Source organism: Lepidothrix coronata, unplaced genomic scaffold (genome assembly GCF_001604755.1).
Source record: "Lepidothrix coronata isolate B3197 unplaced genomic scaffold, Lepidothrix_coronata-1.0 Scaffold10, whole genome shotgun sequence".
Taxonomy (NCBI): domain Eukaryota; kingdom Metazoa; phylum Chordata; class Aves; order Passeriformes; family Pipridae; genus Lepidothrix; species Lepidothrix coronata.
Genome location: NW_016690190.1, coordinates 9760109 through 9772577, shown reverse-complemented (window position 1 = coordinate 9772577; position 12469 = coordinate 9760109). Strand labels below are relative to the sequence as shown.

Here is a 12469-nt window from a genome sequence, read left to right as displayed (position 1 = left end):
ATTATAGACAGGTCACTAGTGGCAAGTATTCACAGGATATTATTGCTTAATGTCTCTAAATCAAACAAGACTGTGTCACAGAAATTAGTTAAGAGCATGATTTCAAATCTGAGTAAAGATGGAGGTTTGGTTTAGATAAGAGACCAATACTGCTGCAAATGCAGAACTGTTTTGCAGCTGTAAAAAGCAGAATTTCTGACTTGGACTGACTGCTGGTTTTCAGGGATAGCAATTTTAATTAAATTCCTGCTCTTTCAGGAAGTGCTTTAATGAGAGGACATTTTTTTTTTCTTCATCTATATCATTGCTGGAAAACGAACCTGTTCTGGTCTTGGATGTTGTCTGCATTTGGTAGGCTAACAAGGGATTCATATCAAGGAACCTTAGCATAAACCCCTGATTTGGGGTTTGGAACTAGATGATCTTTGAGGTCGCTTCCAACCCAGGCCATTCTATGATTCACTGATTTAATTTTGTGTAATTCTGTGGGCAGGATGAGAGTTTTCAGCAGTTGCATTTGAAAAACCTGCTTGTCTGCATAGGACATGTAAAATGCCCAATATACCCTGGGCTTGATTTGTCTTTTGAGTCAGCAGAGACGGCTCTGAAGATGGAACCAGCCAGCAGCCACTGTTCATCAAGCCTCTGGAAGTTTATTTCATATTGCAGCTTCGCTTACCTTGTGCTTAGCTGAGGGGAGCCTAAGCCTTAGTGGCAGAGAAAGTACCTATTCCAATGCAAATGTGCACAACCAAAATGATCATCCTTTCAGCCACTCTTGGGCTCCTACCCCAAGGAAAAAAAAACAGTTTAGATTGTCGTGGAAAACTTAACCGTGTTATTGCCAGTTTGCCCACAATGAAAAATGCCAAAGAAGCTATTTGTTTTTAAAGGGGAAAAAAAAAAAAGTCACTCCATCCCTTAAGAAGCCTATTTTTGAGCAATCTCCAGGTCTGAATCTTTTTGAAGATTGAAAAGATTTATACGGTTTGATTAAAGTTCACCTAAGAACCCACATTTTGGGCTTCCTGCTTTGTACTGATGAGAGCCTTCTGAGGATTGCTCATCACACCTGGAAACCAGACAAATTTCCCTCCTCTGCACTGGAAACTCCTATACTTTTGGCTTCTCTCCCATTCTGCATTTAATTATTTTGAATTCCAGCACACCAAGCCAAGTTTAACTGCTACTTTCCTGCAAGTGTGCTTTATTCTCCAGCTCTCGTGCTGCCTGGCCTGTCGTGGTGTGCAAGTGAGCAGCAGCAGCAGTGTGACAGGGAAGAAGGTTTGTTAAATTAAGATCCTCTTAGTCCCAAAGGAAAAGGGTTACTCACTCTTCCACAGATGAAAAATGACCTCTTCCTCTCCCCTTGCCCCTGAGGGATATTTTCCTGATATAACAACATGAAAACTTGGCAGGCTCCATGTGTTAGATGACACTGTATGTTGATGAAGAACATTTCTGCGATATCTCAGCAGGGGCAGACAAGATGGTATTTGGAGAGCAAGAAGAAAAGAAGAGGGAAGAAGAAAAGAAATTGGATGGGGGGTAGAAGTGCAAGGGTCACACAGGCTGCCGGTTGTAACTCGTAACCTGCCAAGACTCACATGCATGACACGGGCCTTTAAAAATGTGTGACAAATACCTCAGATGAGGGGCAGGACACCAAAACAGAGGGAAGGCAAAAAGCAAAGAATGAATGGTGAATTTGTGGCCTTAGTATATAATATGAGTTGTAACCTTGGCCTGAAAAATTTGTAATTTCTGATGTCCTTAAGCTTACAGGATTAAAAAGTGAGAGTGCCAACATGAGAGGAACAGAGGTAAATTGTTATTCTGAATTATTTATTTGTTAGGAGATAATGCTTGGGTACAGTCAAGGATAAAATCCATTTGTGTGGAGCAATATCCATTCACAGGCAGAAGGAAAAAAAAGAAATGCAGTGGCTGTCACAGTAATCAAAACACAGCTAAACAGAATTGGTTATAAAGTTAGGAGTATACTTCATAGTGAGCGAGTGGAGAGCTGTGGGGCTCCTACTAGTAGAGAATAAAGCTGCTAACAGGAAATACTGTTGAGATAATGGAATTTCTTTCTTCCCTTTTTGTGGAGGGATGAATGAGAGATTGAAAGAGATATTCAGATTTTAATATATATTTAACCGGCTCGATTCACTCCTGGCACAGGCCCATTTACGTCAGATTTCACCCAACAATTCTTTCCTCTTTTTTTTTTTTTTTTCATTTTTTTCTCTAGATTTGTATCTCTACAGATCTTTCCCTTAGTCAGGTCTGATGTACTGCATCAGTATGATTGCTAACATGTGTGATTATGTATGTATGACTGTGTTGTTTTCCAAGATATGAGGTATAGATGGACAGTTAGTCGTGTAACTGTGACTTTGGGTTACACATCCCTTCTTGCTTGATTCCAATGTATTTTTAAGGGAAACCATCAAAGCATCTGGCAACAAAACAAGCTGAAGGCTCTGCTTTAGGAGTGGAATATTAGTTTGCTGTGTGGGTTCAGCTGGGGAAGTGCCGCCCTCTGAGCCATGGAGCTGTCAGTGGGCTCCACTTGTTCCCTGATGCAGGCGGAGTGGCAGCTGGAGGTGGCACGGCAGGAAATGGGGTTATATTGATGCTTATTTTATTTTTTAAAATATCCCTCTCTGGTTTTTACGAGGCAGACAGCACAAAACACTGCCAAGGCAGCTCCAGGCTCTGGGGCCCATCCCACCCGTGGTTGTGCAGGGGCACATTCCTCTCAAGAGGAGTCAAAGGTGGTGGATTGAGGGGTCTCCTCACTGAGTGAAGGGGGGGGAGAAAATCATGAATACATTTCACATGAATGTCACAAATTAAGGAAACCACTTTTGACTAATAGTTGCTTTAACAGATGTTGATAAAGGATTTTGTCCTGTGAGGCCCCTTGTAACCTGGCTAAGCAATTAGAAGTTGAGGTTTACACATTAGGATTTCCCCCAAATTCTTGACATTTATCAAGTGCTTTTGACATGATAATGGCAAATTGAGTTTTATTTTAAGTGTGGTTGAAAAACAGATGAATTCTTGCTATCCAACTACATCTGTTGTTTGCTCTTTCCAGAATAAATATGGCAGTTCCTGATGCTGAAACAGCTGGAAATCTTGCATTCGTGTTCCTTGAGATGGAGTGTGTCCTGTGGGTTTACCTGGTGACACTGTTCATGTACTATTTACTTAAGATGCCCGGCTATGAAAAAAGTTACTCAGGGCAAGATTTCCAATGCTAGTATTTGCCAGCCTGGACATCTAGAGCAACATACCTTGATAATTTTTACTTAAATGTTTCCAAGTGGATTCAACTTTTGGAATTGGTGAATATTTCTAATGCCAAGGGGTTCCTGTAGGAGACACATGAGAGCTCTCTAAGCAAACCAGCTCATCTGACATAAAGTAGCACACTGGGAGCTTGATCTAGGGGCCACTTCAGAATAAGTAACTGAAATAATTTGCAGCTGAGGGAGAGTAAAATGTGTAGTGCATTTCAATCCCAAACCTACAAATTTTTCTTTTGTTATATTGTTTTAGGCAATTTGGAGGCTTTCTCCTCCTCCTCTGACATTACTGTGCTGGCATAACACTGGTAGAATTTGCTGTGGCAAACAGTACGTGTTCATTTCAGCTGTGCAGTGGGTGGGGACGTGGGATAAAGGTGCGGGGACAGAGGTGGAGTGGCATAAACATTTAAACAGTCCAGAGGGGTGAAGAAAGGCATCTTTTGTCTGCCTGGTTCCAGCAGAAGTTCTTGCTTGTGCTGCTGAAGATAGCCTGAGAAGATTAGAAGAGGCTCAGCTGGGGCAAGACAAAGGGAGACTGTGTAAAGCAGGATCAAGCCTGTTTGCTTAGCAGAGCTCTCTGTCTTCTTGTTGACAGATGTAGCTGGTGCAGTATCAGACCTTGCAGGCTCCTCCTCTGGATTGTCAAGTGACAATGGTTGTGGTAGTAAATGACAGTGTAAAGTACTCCATGAATCCTTTATTTATTTGGCAGTTGTAGCCTGGGATGGGGATTTAATATTGAATGGACTCCAGATTGTCTAAATTGCAATCACAGTGTTTGTTTAAGCAGTCTGTGGGGACTGCTAAAGCATGTTAACTTTTGCTTCCATCCTTTTCATGTTGCAAAGTAGTGAGGTAGGGAAAAAAAGGATGAAGGAGATTGGAAAGGAAAAGTTTGCACTGTAAAAACATGAGGATGCAGTTCTCCTTAGCTGCTGAGGGCTCATCAAGAGTTTCAGGTCACTGATTTAGCATGTACTATGATGGACAAAAGCCTTCTGCATTACTTAAATAAGAGCTTTTCTTTGGCTGGTGCACTAATCTGTCACAGAGTACGTGCCCCTATCTCAGCTCAGTTAAGTTGCTTTCAATGCCAGATTTCAGCTTGTAATGTCAGCAAAGAGCATGTACAGTAATTTGTACTTCGATAGCATTGTGGCACCTAAAAAAAAACAACAGACCAAGACCACAAAGCAAAGCAGAGGACTATCTACTGAAGTCATCAAAAAATGACAAAAATCATCAGCTTTCCTTGATTCCTATTTCAAAATATAAAGGAAAACTCAATCCCCTTTAGAAGCTAGAAGTATCCTGAATGTAGCCTTGCAGCTAAGCGAGCCAAAAAGGTTAAGGGAAAAAACGGCCAGATGTAATGAATCCTGACTATAGAAAAAAGTGTTATTACAATTTCTGGGACAGAGGAGGGTTTTCTTTAGCAGAAAGGGCCCTTTATTTCATATCATGGCTCAGGACACACGATCATGTTGGAAGTGCTAACAAACACATTCAGTAACAGGTCGCCGCTTGTTCAGTCAATAAAGACCCTTTTTTGCTCCGTGTTTTGCAGGATTCTAAGCCTCAGGTACCTTTGACAGAGCTGTAAACAATTATATGTGGCTGTGTGTTTGCACCACCTGATAAAGAGGACTTTAATAACCTCGACACCACATCTGGAGCACAATCCATCTTTACTTCTCCTCTCTAATCTTCCTATCCAATTCAGCTGCTTTTCCCCAACTACACGATCTGCAGCTTTGTGTCCAAAAAAACTTTCCAGTTCGCCACACTGAGCACTGTTCCTCATCTGGCTCATTTGCAGCAGGAGAAAGGCATGGAAATAACATTTTTTTTTTTACACATCATATGTGGTGGTCGAGACTCTAGCCCTGGTAAAGAGGGCATGTGTGCAGCTTGTCTGAAGATCATTATCTGAGTCCTCCCCAGTGAGCAGCAGGTTTTGCCAGAGCATCCTCTTGCTTGCAGAGGTACAGGAATAAGACACTGGTCTGTATTCACCACCAGCAAAGAGAGAATGCTATCATTTTCCAAAGGAGGGTTTCTTTCTCTGAGCACTTTGTTCTTCCCTTAAAGCAATCATCCTTTTCAAAGCTAATGGAGTTTTTCAGTGGGGGAAGAGGTTAGTAGTAATGACTTGATGTCTCAAGTGGCATAAGGACCTTAATGTTTTCCAAGGAAATCTTGACTATATGAGTTTTGCTGATCCTATGCACTTTGTGTGGAAAATACGAAAGCACACAGATGATTTTGTGTAGGTTTCTCTCGTTTATTTAAAACCAAGTAATGTTTGACTCATAGTTTCAGAATTAATATTTTTTTCATTTTATTGTGCAAAAATTTAAAGTGTCTGCTACTGTACTTCTCTGTGTCTGTGTAGGTAAATATGTAATCAAAAAACTGGCCAGGTGACAATTTTTTAAAATCCTTGTTATTCATATCTCACTAGTCATATCATCCAGACTTTACTGGAGGCTCAGTTTTCAGTAGGCTATGGCAGCATCAGCTCCAAGAAACCAAGACCCTAGTTCGGAGAAATACCCCTTTGTGTGAGTACACATTTAAGTAGATTCCCAGATACAGATACTCTGAAGCATGTCCTGAAGTGCCCTCTCCATTCAGGGAATAAGAGGAGGCAATCAGTCTTGGTAGGTGGACGTAAAATCTTGAAATATAACACAGACTCTGCTTGAAGTTTGGTGGCTGATGTTACTGCAACAGCATGAAGACTGTTAATTCCCGAGGTGCCATATTTTAAAACTCTAAAATAGCTCAATTTAATGACAGACCACAGCTTTTATTTATAACCACACTGTACATGCTTTCAGAGTTATATGTCTGCTGTACTTAAGCAAGGATTAAACCAACTCTAATGTCTGATTATTTGTTTTTATAATTACTATTGCTATTGTATAAATGGAAAGCTGACAACCAGCATGAAGTAGTTTTGAGGTCTTCACTCTGCTGTTCTGACATCCGAATTAGGCCTTCCTTCTTTTTTTTTTCTGTTTTTATTTACTTTTTCCTTTTCTTTTTTTTCTCCCGCAATGTCCTTTCCTCAAATGAATGGGAAGAACAAATCCTCCCGAACTCTAGCATAGATCTTCTCTTCTTTATCCTCAGACACATGGTGCTCAAGGCTACAAACAGCAAGCCTCCCCCATTCATTCCTTCAATCCCACGGCAACACTTGTGAGCAGGGGAAAAAAAAAAAACTCCCCACCAATCCCAGGATAAATTTTTCATCCTCAAAAATAACTGATATGTTTTTAACACGTTTAACATGATGGGAAAAGGTTGCTCTGTGTGTAGTTGTCACTAACCCCGCATGGTGTTTGTGCTTGGATAGTGGTTTGCTGCTTCCAAGTCCTCCCTGGTTGCTGCAGGGCCCCAAGCTGTGCCTCACCCAGCAGCTGAGCAGCAGCAAGAGCAAAGAAAGCAGCAGTGTATGGATGGGACCAGCTCTGCTTTGTCCTCTCTGAGGGAATGTGGGTGCTGGGGCTCAGGGTGGCTGTCAGACCTGACAGTCCTGTTGAAGTCTAAATTTTGGTAGTTGCTTGATGGACACCTTAGTTCATAGAATCACAGAATGGTTTGGGTTGGAAGGGACCTTAAAGATCATCTAATTCCCATCCCACTGCCATGGGCGGGAGACCTTCCACTAGACCAGGTTGCTCAGAGCCCTATCCAGCCTCAAGAGTCCAGTTGGGTCATGCTGGCTGACAGGCTGCCCTTCAGTACACGCTCATCTGGCAGCTCTTTGTACCGCTGTGAGAAACAACTGCTTTTAAGGTGCACGTAGAACAAATCACACGGGGCTCTCTCTGAAAAAGCTATATGCCTTTGGAATACATGAACGTGCATCTTGCTCGCTACGCGGGTATGATATTACCCCGTTATTGCCAGTAGTGGGATGTGTGGTATGATATCAGTTTTAGATTAAGAGTGAACCTAGTGTGTTCAGCAGCAGAGCAATTTTAGGTAATGTTCAGTGCTAAGATTCTGACTCAGCAAAAGACATGAGCCCTGTCTTCACTTCTGCTGGAGTCAAGCTAAGCATGTGTTTATGTGCTTTTCTGGCTACAAGTAACTAAATTACTCTGACTTTTGTGTGGCTTTGGTGTGTTCCTTTTATTTCTCCTTTTCAACTGGTATTTTTTTAAGTGTTGTGCCAAAGAGATAGTAGTGCCAGCTATGACTTTGTAATGTACAGATGATTGACTCAGTAGACCACAAACACTTCTTTGGAGCTGTTACAATCCCGTGCATTAAAGCCTGCTCGGGGATGGAGCGATGCTATATTTCCCACATTACTGATACAGTGGCTCTATTGTGTTGGAGTGGCTGTTGCGCATGTGTATCGTTTCCATCTGTCTGCTGAGACTCCTTAGCAAACTTGTGATGAGAACTAGTTATTGGGCTTGAACAGCAGCCGGATTTGAAATACTTGCTTCAGAAAACCGTGGAAGAGCATGAATCACGAGACTGTGAAAAAGAGCATCTCTAATGCACAAGTCAGCCCTGGCCTTCCCTATCCCATCCCTTCACATGCGTATTGTTTTATACTAATAGTATATTTATATACAGTAATGTCAATAAAAATATACCTTATTCATTTTAAGGTAGCTAAACATTCAGAATATTTTTAATAATTGCAGCAGTGTTTTAAATATTGTTGGTTTGATCTGTTTGGGATAATGTGTTTGTTGTCCTTTTTATAATCAGTGAATATAAGGAGCTGTAGAGATCAGTGCAGAGCCAGAAAGAACCATTACCTGGGCTGTACATTCTGCCTGCCTGATCTCCTCCTTACGACAGGCCATAAAATTTCACATTATAATTTTATCATCAAACCTAGAACCGTTCTGTCAGTTCCAATGTATATTTGAGGAGTCTGTTACGTAGAAAAGAGTGTGTTTTATAGCACTATGAAAAACGTTGGCATGGTAGATCATGAACGGTATCTTACATGTTATTTAGAGAGAAAATAATATGTTTTAAAACTGTGAACTCTCGTATAGAGCTGACCTTTGGCCAAATCCCTTGCAGTGTCAGCTTTGAAAATGTTCAATCAATCTAAATGTATCACAGGGGTTAAAAGGAATAAACAACCTACTAGTCTTTTAGCAGATAGAGGGATGGATCATGACAGTTATGGAATTAATGAATTAAAACCTCATATGGTTTGCTTCTGTTTAAAAAAAAAAAAACAACAAAAAACAAAAGAAAAGAAACACACAAGAACAAATAATGATTTACACAGTGAGATTTTCATCATTCATATACCTAAATAAAAGGGGAAAAGAAGACCAATAAAGAAAGAACATTAATTGCTTTTATAGTTGTGTTTTATACAAAAACCAACCACACAAATTTGAGAGGCACTGTCATTTTAGGGGAGGATCACAATGCCCTAATACCAAATTAGATGACTTTGAAGACCAAGGGATTAACAGTCAGATAAAACTTCACAACATAAACATCAAGGTGATTTGGTTAAGGACTAATGACAAGAATGTTTGCTATACTTGTCATCTCCTCCCTTCCTCAAAGTCAGAGGAAAGACTTGGACATTTAGGTGATCATAGGATTATGACTAATGTGACAATAGCAAAAAGGCAAATTGGGTGCAGGTCAGGTATTCCCAGAACAAGAGGGAAGAAAGCCATCGTACAAATCATGTAGGATGTTGTGTACAGCTCCATTTATGTGTGTTTAAAGGTATTACATAGTTTATCTGGTATTAATGCACCAAGAAAGAGAACAACATTTTAAGTTAAGGGATAAGAAAAAAGATGTTCATCCATACAGTGATGATTAAATTTCAAGTGGAAATTAGAAACTGTCTACAGGTAGTTCACATCTCTTTTCAAGAGAAGTGCCCCAAAATTGCTCCCTACAGAGATCTTACCAGTGATGAATAGAGTGAGAGATTGTCTTCTTGTACCTTCATGTATCATCTGATTATACGTATCCCAGGGTGATGCTGGCCTTTCTCACAATATCATCATGTTGTTGACTTGCAATTGACTGTAACACCCAGATCCTTTCCCAAAGAAGTGCTCCCTAATCAGTTGCTCCCAATCCTGCGTTTATGCAGTTAACTGTTCTACCTAATTATAGTTACATCTTCTTGTCCCAGTTGCATCCTTTTCAGGCTGCTCCTCCAATTTTCAAGATCGTTTAGAATTCCGATTCTGTCTTCCTACTTGCCGTCTCAGTTTGATGCTGTCTGTGGATTGCATAGGAACACTCTTTATTCCTTCGTTTAAGTTGTTAGTGAAAATATTGAGTAGCACCAGATTTAGGGCAGATCCTTGTGGAACGCTGCCCTGGACATTCTCTTACATTTAAGTAATGAACCAATAATAGTGTTTTTGTTGTTTTCTTTGTAATAGTGTATTGTTTTCCTGTCTGCCCTATGAGAGTTCCAGCAAGACCATCTCTTGAAGATGGCATAGCTTACTTATGTGAAGGTAGCATCAGAAAGTTTCAAAAAATGAACCACAAATCAAGTATGGCAACTACTAGTCCTGGAGCTCTGTAAAGAACTATAAGTAGACAAAAGAAATGAGATTCATTTAGCAAGATACTTTCTTGACAAATCAACACTGATGTGTATTATTTATCTCTTTCATACCAGTTGTGCTTACAAAAAGTTTATTTTTCCTGATTTTCTGGGAGCTGAAGGTAAACTGAAGTTTATAATTCCTCCAGTTTTCATTTCTTTAAAACCAGGAACATTTTTATTCTTTTCTACTCATACTTCCCCTGCCCTTCATAGGCTTTATGCTAGCTACAGTAGAATTGCTTCAGCTGCTTGCACAAATGCCTTAGGATAAACGCCATTAGGTATAGCCATTTGCAGGTAGCTTAAATATACTGAAAGGACACATATTGCATTGATCTCTCCCCAGAATATTTAATTTATTTACAGTATTTTGGCACAATCGAAATTTTCTTGTAGAAAAGTTTGATTTAGTGAAGGCTATTTTTCAATCAAAAATAACATAGCAGGCAGTTCCTGAGCATCCCATACTAAGAAACATGGAGCCTGTGTTAATTTCAGCTTCTGGGCAATTTATATTTTAGCTCTATGAAAAAGTATTTCTGATATTAATACAAGTATTAAGCTCCCCTAATAAAATATTTAGTAAATATATGCTGGAATATTGGATGATGTGCTGTTCACCATTTGGATCTTTTCATTACATCTTCCCAATAGTGCTGCTTAACTAGTGCTGCCACAAACCTCATTTGGTGAAACACCTCCTAGAAGTAAGTCCTTTTCCCGTATTTGAGTTAGGGTTAACTACTGTTATTCATAATGGGGATTTTTGCAGTGTTAGTTCAGTTCCTAGTGGGTTTGTGTTATGATCATCAGCTGCTGACTAATTATTTGGTCTGTTTTGACCTTTAGTATGTTCAAACAGTTGACCAAAGTAAGGCACATCCAATAATCAATCCTCTTAGACACTCATCCTCAGTCTTTTTGTGTTGAAAACAAAGTCAGAGTGGGGTTTCAAAAATAAGTAGATAAAAAAATGGCTTCCTCTAGAATGGTTTTGAGGGCATTTTATTTGCTGCTGTTCTTACCTGACCATAAATTCCCATTTAAGGGGACTGTAACTGGTCCTTGAAAGTTTAGGCATGAGATGATCGATGTTTTGGATTGGAGAGTTCAGAGAAGCTGAATATTGTCCTGGCTGGAGTTGTGAGGCAATAGTATTGATTTGTGTTCAGTGTACATATGGATGCCCTACAGATGCATTCTGTGCCCATTAGGCTCTGAATGGGGAGCTTTTAATTCTTGGCAAGTAGCAGCACAGTGCATAGGCAGGCTTTTGCCCTGGTTTGTTTGTTTTAAGTTTAAGCAGAAATAATACTCTGTGTCTCCATTTAAAATTAATTGACCTTTTGTTGGAGTGGGGGTTGTGCGTTCCTTGCTGTGGAGTGACTCCATTTGTCCGTGCGAATAAGTGCAAAACAGGGATTATATCAGGCTATGGCAAAACTGAGAGGCAGGTCAGATTTAATGGAAACATCAGTCATTAACCCTTTTACAGCAGCTGCCGAGGGAAATCCTTGTGGGTGAAAGTTGGGTTGTTATCTTACCTAGCTCTGCTGAGCCCCGGGGAAACGGCGAGCCTAATGCACCTACTCTGTCTAGCAGGGTTCACTTAGGAGCTCTGCGAGGAGACAAACATAGACCTTTGCTTTTGCTTTTCACAGAATATGAATCAATTAAAGCTGCTAAGTTCCAGGCTTTTACCATTACTCATGGTCCTGCTGCTTTTCCACTGCTGTGCCAAGACAGTGGGGAGTAGGTACAGGGTGGGCAAAGGCACGGAACAGGAATGTTAAAGTATGTTCCCTTTTCTGAATATAAAAATGAACAGCTTTTTGAACTTGCAATTATAACAGAAAAGGGACTGTTTTGTTTTTTTTTCCCCCAAACTGCTGGAATTTCCATGCTTCCATGTGATTTGCCCAACAGCAATAATAAAACCAGGTGGTTATGAGGATATGTATAAGACAAGTTGAAAAAGCAAAACAGTTGTTCATTTCAAAATTATAGTTGCTCTTAACAACAGATAATTGCAAATAAATAATGGCTAAAGTGAATGTTATTTTAAAATACTGTCTGCATGATGATTTTTCTACAACATAGAAGGAGGCATGATCTCTGTCCCAAAAACTCTGCGTATTTTACATAATGGAATGAAACAGTTCCTTGAAGTAAGGCTTGACCAAGGAACACTCGACATCAGGTATCGTCTTGAGTAAGATGCTAAAATTAGAAGCCTGAACTACATCCTTTGTTGAGTGGGAAAGCATGTCCTATTCAGTCCCCAAATTTTGGTGCAAAGTTGGTTTCATGTTTCTTTGTTCTGCTGTTCTTGTTGTGTTAAGTGGCAGCATTACAATACATAGAAACTAAAAGCATTGATTGTAAGTTGTAGGAAAATAGAGGGGTTTTTGTAAGCACTCCCACCCATCTGGAACTTGCTGCTCCCTTATAATCAGTCACAGATTGTTAAATAGAGTCGACTTTACTTTACCCTGAACTCTTGCTTTATTCTCCTGTGAGTAGTCCAAAATAAGTATTGGATCCCCTAATTAGAACTGAA

At 40.1% G+C, this 12469-nt stretch overlaps 1 protein-coding gene across 7 annotated transcripts in view; it reads left to right on the top strand.

Moving 5' to 3' along the window:
• The window catches only part of SOX5 (SRY-box 5), a 641654-nt gene that overhangs the window by 263786 nt on the left and 365399 nt on the right, over positions 1 to 12469 (top strand). For 2 of the 7 annotated variants that reach the window (XM_017804824.1, XM_017804825.1), the window contains exon 2: positions 5788 to 5887. The exons of the other annotated variants lie outside the window; for them this stretch is intronic. The gene's annotated coding sequence lies outside the window, so the exon portion shown is untranslated. The remainder of the gene's footprint in view (positions 1 to 5787; positions 5888 to 12469) is intronic. 7 annotated transcript variants of the gene reach the window in all.